The sequence below is a fragment of the Ctenocephalides felis genome, unplaced genomic scaffold (genome assembly GCF_003426905.1).
Source record: "Ctenocephalides felis isolate EL2017-DRISC unplaced genomic scaffold, ASM342690v1 CF-g0.4_SCAFFOLD_01170, whole genome shotgun sequence".
NCBI lineage: Eukaryota > Metazoa > Arthropoda > Insecta > Siphonaptera > Pulicidae > Ctenocephalides > Ctenocephalides felis.
Genome location: NW_020537324.1, coordinates 17,641,486 through 17,647,711, shown reverse-complemented (window position 1 = coordinate 17,647,711; position 6,226 = coordinate 17,641,486).

Sequence of the window (6,226 nt, the reverse complement as noted above, 5' to 3'; positions counted from 1 at the left end):
TTTTTAAGGCGAAAGTCAGTTTTCAGTTGTTATTGAATATAAGCCAATTCTTGTTTAATCCTTGCATACAATTAATACAATACAATTTTTTTTTTTAATTTCAATAGTATTACAAACTGGTAAAATTAAATGAAACGTAGAATATAAATAATATATATGCGATTTAGGTCGATTTGATTAACAAAATACATTTGTAATATTAATATATAATAATAAATTAATTTAATATATTACAATAAAAAAATAATACCTTTAGAATCGATTATTGAGCATGACTACTAAAATTTATTCCAAAACCTTTCCATGTCCTCCAAAATATAATTAATGAAAGAAGCAATTAATCACGATCCATTCAATCAAAGTGTGTAAAATTCCACATTTTAATCATCCCTTTCTCTTTCGGTCACGTAATAATGTTAATTGCGATATAAACATTCGGCTCGTGCAACAGATTTATTAATATAGCGCCATGGTCCAGAAGGATTAGATCTAATCCCGCATGAATTACGAGCTTTTAATTGAACCCTTAACCCGTTGCGCGGATATTTACGAGGATTTCCCGAAAACAAAGGTGAGGGATTCTGCCCCATCGTACGTTATATGTTAACATATTAATATATATTATTAATTAATTACATACGGGGGTCGCCAGGAATAGAAATACATAGACAACATTCGTTGATGTCGTAATTAGCAATTATATAAATATTTAAATGTGGTAGAAACTTCAACATGATAAGTTTAATAAATTTTTAAGAATAGGTAAGATAGCTGAAATTTTTTTTAAAATTAAGACAATTTTAAATTGAAGAAAATTATAAAAAAAAACTTGTCATAATACTCAAATCATCATATATTATAACTTAACTAAAAGAGCATTTTTTATAAGGATATGTGTGCTGATATCTAAAGACTAACAGCAGATATAATGATTTATTATTCAATTCTCTGAAGAATCTTGTTATTTATCCGATGATTTCAAGAATATGAAAACGCATATCTTTTGTCCATTCGCAAGTATTATCTTATAAAAGACCAGTAATTTCTCATTTACTCTATTCTCAGTATTTTCTTTTGTGTGACTAACGTTCTGTTACTGCCGTTCAAGTCTTTCTATTCTTCTATTGTCTAGGTTGATGACATATAGATATATCTTAATTAGGAATCATTGTTTAGTGCCAGTATCAGTGAGAAAAATAATTGCTAAAGTTATCAACAATTGCTCAGGAGTCATATTAAGAAAAACTAAAATGCAATATTAAATAATACTAATACCAATACTATTTTGCACTGCTTCAAATATAAAAACATTGTAGATACTATATTTTTGTCTTGTAATATTATGAACATTTTAACTTTCAGGTTATTGACTAATATTTTTCGTACTTTAATGCATTTGTTTTAACCAGTTTATTAGCAGGCACAGTTGTTCTTCCATGTTAAAATTTTTTATTACTTCAAATTGTGATGTCATGTTGCAGCAGTGCCTGTAAGGCTTTTTTTATTTGGAGGCATGAAGAAGATTTTATTACAGCTCAACAAATGCCCTGAGAAATGGAACCCAATCAGAACTACTTTTGATCTTCTATGAGTTTTTCTTACTATCTGGGTTTTTAGTAAAATGCGAAACAAACATTGTCTTTTAACTTTGTGATGAAATTTGTATGTACATAAATCTCTAATTGTGATGACCATACCAATTTTCTGTCGTTGTTAGTTTTTTTGGTGTGAGCACTGTTGTTTAGTTTACGAGACTTTGATGAAATTTTTAAGTAAACATTATTTCATTATTTTATAAGATGTATTGTTAATTTTAAATTAGATTCAACAGTATTTTTATTTAATCTTTATATAAGCATGTTGGATGGGATAGAAATGATCGACTGAACCTTTCCCCTGGCAGAGGTGTAAACAATAAAAAATAGTAAATTAAAATGTAAATTAAGTTTAAAAAAGCATTTTTACAACAGATAAATTAAATTAAAGAAATAGATATTAAAATACCTGATGAATATTTCTGATAAATTACCAGATCAATGTTACATACAATGAAATCTTTGTAAAAAATGTTTCCATGAAATTTGTGTTTAACATAGTCTAAGCAAAGTAACGTAAAATTTATTTAAAATTATTTTTTAGGAACATAGTAAAAAAAACTCAACTGACTTCTACTGATAAATATACCTTTATAAATACCAGATCAAGATTATATACAATAACATCTTTGTGAAAAATATTTCAAACAAAATTGTATGTCATATAGGGCAAACAATGTAACGTAAAATCCTTTTGAAACAAAAAAAAACGATGTTGAATCTGTTTGCCCTAGCTATACTTTCTTATCACACCCTGGGACAAAAAGAAACAGATGACAAGTTTTAGAAAAATAATAAAAAAAACTAATTTTTATAGCCAGGAATTACTTGGAAAATTTCAATGAACATAGTTCGATAGTCTTTGTGCTCCGCCCTACCTTTCCTATAAAATGACAATTGACATTATCGTCATATTTTTAATAGAGTAAAAAATGATATAAATGTTTAATATTTATATCAATAATTAATATTTATATCAATATTAACTTATAAAATGTGTAATATGAATATGAATATGAAATTAACAATTGACACGATAATCACATATTTAATATAGTAAAAAATGATATAAATTTTATTTAACTAGCTGTACCCGTTCACGCTTTGCCGTGTTTTAGTTTAAATTAAAAAGTTGAACAAAGATGTGTATTTGTTACATTTATTTTAACGTTACTACTATCTGTTCAACAATTTATCTATTCAACAATTTGTCTACAAATTTACCTATAAACTTTGTTAATCAATTTACAAGTAACTTTACCAAGGATTTACAGGTAAGTCAACCTATTTACCTATCAACCCGTTTCACATGTCTACCAATTTTATTGGTACTACCTGTTTATCCGTTTTGTTATTTGTCTATCTACCAGTTGTTATGTCTACTATTTTACATATCCTTCAATTTACCTGACCAACAAATTACCTTTTCACCAATTTACCTGTCTACCAATTTACCTATCAACCTGTTTATAAATCTACCATTTTACCGGCCTACAAATTTACCTCACATCCCGTTCTACATGTCTACCAATTAACCTGTTAACCTATTTATTTGTCTACATGTTTGCCTATCTACCAGTTCTTCTCTTTACCATTTTACATAACCTCCAATTTACCTGTCCACCAGTTTACCTTTATAAATTCTCTAATTCACCTTATTTATTTACACAATATAAAAAAAATTAAAGCTTAAATTGATTCTACGTTTTAGTTAGAAAACGTTTGTATGAGAAAAAGAGAAGGGCTGTTTTTAGGGTTTTCCCGGCAATTATTCGAATTTTTATTCATCGTAAGATCGATCCTTGGACTTAAACGAACATTTCAAGAAAAAAAATGGCCAAATTGGTCCCGGCGTTGTTGAGTTATGCGCCTACCAATACATTTTGCGATTCATTTTTATATATATAAGATATATTGAGTCTTAATTTTATAGGACCAACTAAAACTAAGAATGAAAGAGACAGTCTTTATTACTTCGATGGTCTATTAATCACAAGTTAAAATGATGCCTGTCTAGTCTGGCATCGATATAAATCGTGAAAGAAAATTATAAGGTATAATAAAGTGCAATTAATTACCGGACAGATAAAAAATAAGCACATTAACCAAGAGAGACGGCCGCCGTCAGTTTGCCGACTCACCCAACAGCTGTTATAAGTGCGATGATACCGTGTTTTTCTAATGGCTTCGGAAACCTGCGCGGTCACGCAAAGCAAATCTTTTTTTCCCATGCGTCCCTGAATAAACTCGTGTCCTTCATAAAACCCTTAGTATATTATTGAATGAGTGAATTGTCATCGAATATTATATCCGAGAAGCAAATGTAAAAGCTTTCACGGTGAAGTTTGGTTTTGAAATATAATTTCAGATGAGGAACTTTCGTCGAAAGTTTGCCTTTGATTTAACTTTGAAAGTTCTGATGAAATAATTGGGAATAAATTATTTCTCATTACAAGTTGTATAAATGTAATTGGGAAAGTTGTATAAATATTATTGAATTTGGTCCAATTTATATTGCTTATAAATAAACCGCGACAAAAAATAAAAGACAAACAAAATTTTGTTCGCAATAGGCCTGCATAAATGATTATTAACGTTAAATAACTTACGTTATTTACAATGTGTGTGATATATACGCTCGCACGTCAAATTGCTCGTATCTCAAAGTAATTTCTTCCTTATAAATATATTGAAACAACAATAATTCGTTCCATCAGTCGCATCTTTTTCGAGGTGATTTTTATCCACAAACTTTTCAACTTTATCCCCCATTGCACGAATAAATGCACAACATTAATATTAATTTTTTTATTCAATTTTATTCTGCAATCAGTATATGTATATTATTACATTAAGCAGAGAATGCTGACAAGTATATGGTAAAATAGTTGATTACAAATTAGTGGTTGCCTCCAGTGGCGTATCAACTAGAGCTTATCAAATTATAATAATAATAAAATACTAAAAACAAAATGGGAAAAAAACAATAAACTATATTAAACTTGAATATTAATATTAATGAATTAAATTTTATAACTTCAAAAGAATTGATACTAGAATTATGAACCTGTTCTATTCGTACCCCCATAAATTGACCTTATGCCTCTCACTTGCACGTATTACCAAACACCTAGCCCAAACCCTAGATGTACTTGCACGTATCTCGAATTTTGCTCGTATGATGAAGCAAAACGAAAAACTGAGGAGTCGCTTGTAAAGTGGGATACCACTATATATAAATGTAATATATAAATATAATTCTTAATGCTCGGCAAATGAGTAAAATATAATTCATGTTATATTATAAAACATTAGTAGTAACAACAGAAGCAACACGCTTCGATACTTTAATAATTTTCACTTTCTTTATAGCAATAATCAATTTTTCACAATTCACCATTTTTTGAGGAGTTGCTTGTTTTTTAGGAGTCATGATGACTTAAGTGATAAAAATATGCAAATAAGACTTTGAATAATTGATAAAAACACAATTCTGTAGGAAAAAAACGCCATTACTCAAGTGACCCTTGCCTGTCCCCAAATAGTGGGCCACTTCCATCTACAAACGCCTTTTTTGCCTATGCATCCCACGAATACACAATGTGAAAAATTGGCAAAAATTACTTTGCATTTCAAAGATTATATGTCTATATAATATATTGCATATATAATTGAATTTTTCTCGTAAAAATTCGATGACAAATCACGGCTAAAAACTTTCTCGATAAAATTCTTAGTGCGTTTTACTCTGTGCAGTGCGAGAGTAGGTTTATAACCTCCAAATGCTTTTTAAAATTGAGCAAGTATCAAAATTTGGTAAACATGTGCGCGGTTCGACATACATGTCACTAGTCTTAGAGTTATTATAACATTGCAGAATTGACCTGAGCGAATAATAAATGCATCCTGTTATATCTCTATTTTCTCATCCACAATATGATACAAATTACAACAAAAAATACTACTAAAAAACTATAAAGATTCAATTGGGAATAAAGCGGCAAACGTGCGCGTTCGCGGAGACGATGCCTTTGATGCGGCGCGATCCTTCTTTTTCCAACTTTTTTGTTAGGAAAGAAAGAGCGGCAGCGGCATTATCATATATGCAGCAAAATGATATGAGAAGCGCTACCGTTACGGCGGTTTAAATGAGAATATGCAAAATAGGAGCCAAAGAAAACGAATATGTGTAGAAAATAGGAGTTTTATTACTTCAACAAGTATAACAAATTGTCAAACATAAACGACCTCTGTGACATTTACCCAAGGAAAACTTTTGGCAAATTGTTACCTGATCTCACAAGTTTATACAGTGTTACGAGGAAATATTGACTTCGGTGTCGTAATAGGATTTAAAAACTTGTATTCATATAAAAATATGAGAGAACAATTATTTTTAAATCATATATAAAAATAGAAATAATAATATAGAGAAGTTTACTGTTGTATAATCTTGCTTCCACTATATAAGAAGTTGTTAAAAAATATAGTCAATTTTTCATTCCGTCCATACGAAGAAAATGTTTTTTTAAATCATTCAAATCGGACGTTCCGTTTTCGAAAAAACTGAATGGCCTGTTTTGGTACTTTTTGCTCCGTATCTACTAAAACTAAAACTTCAAGTAAATAAT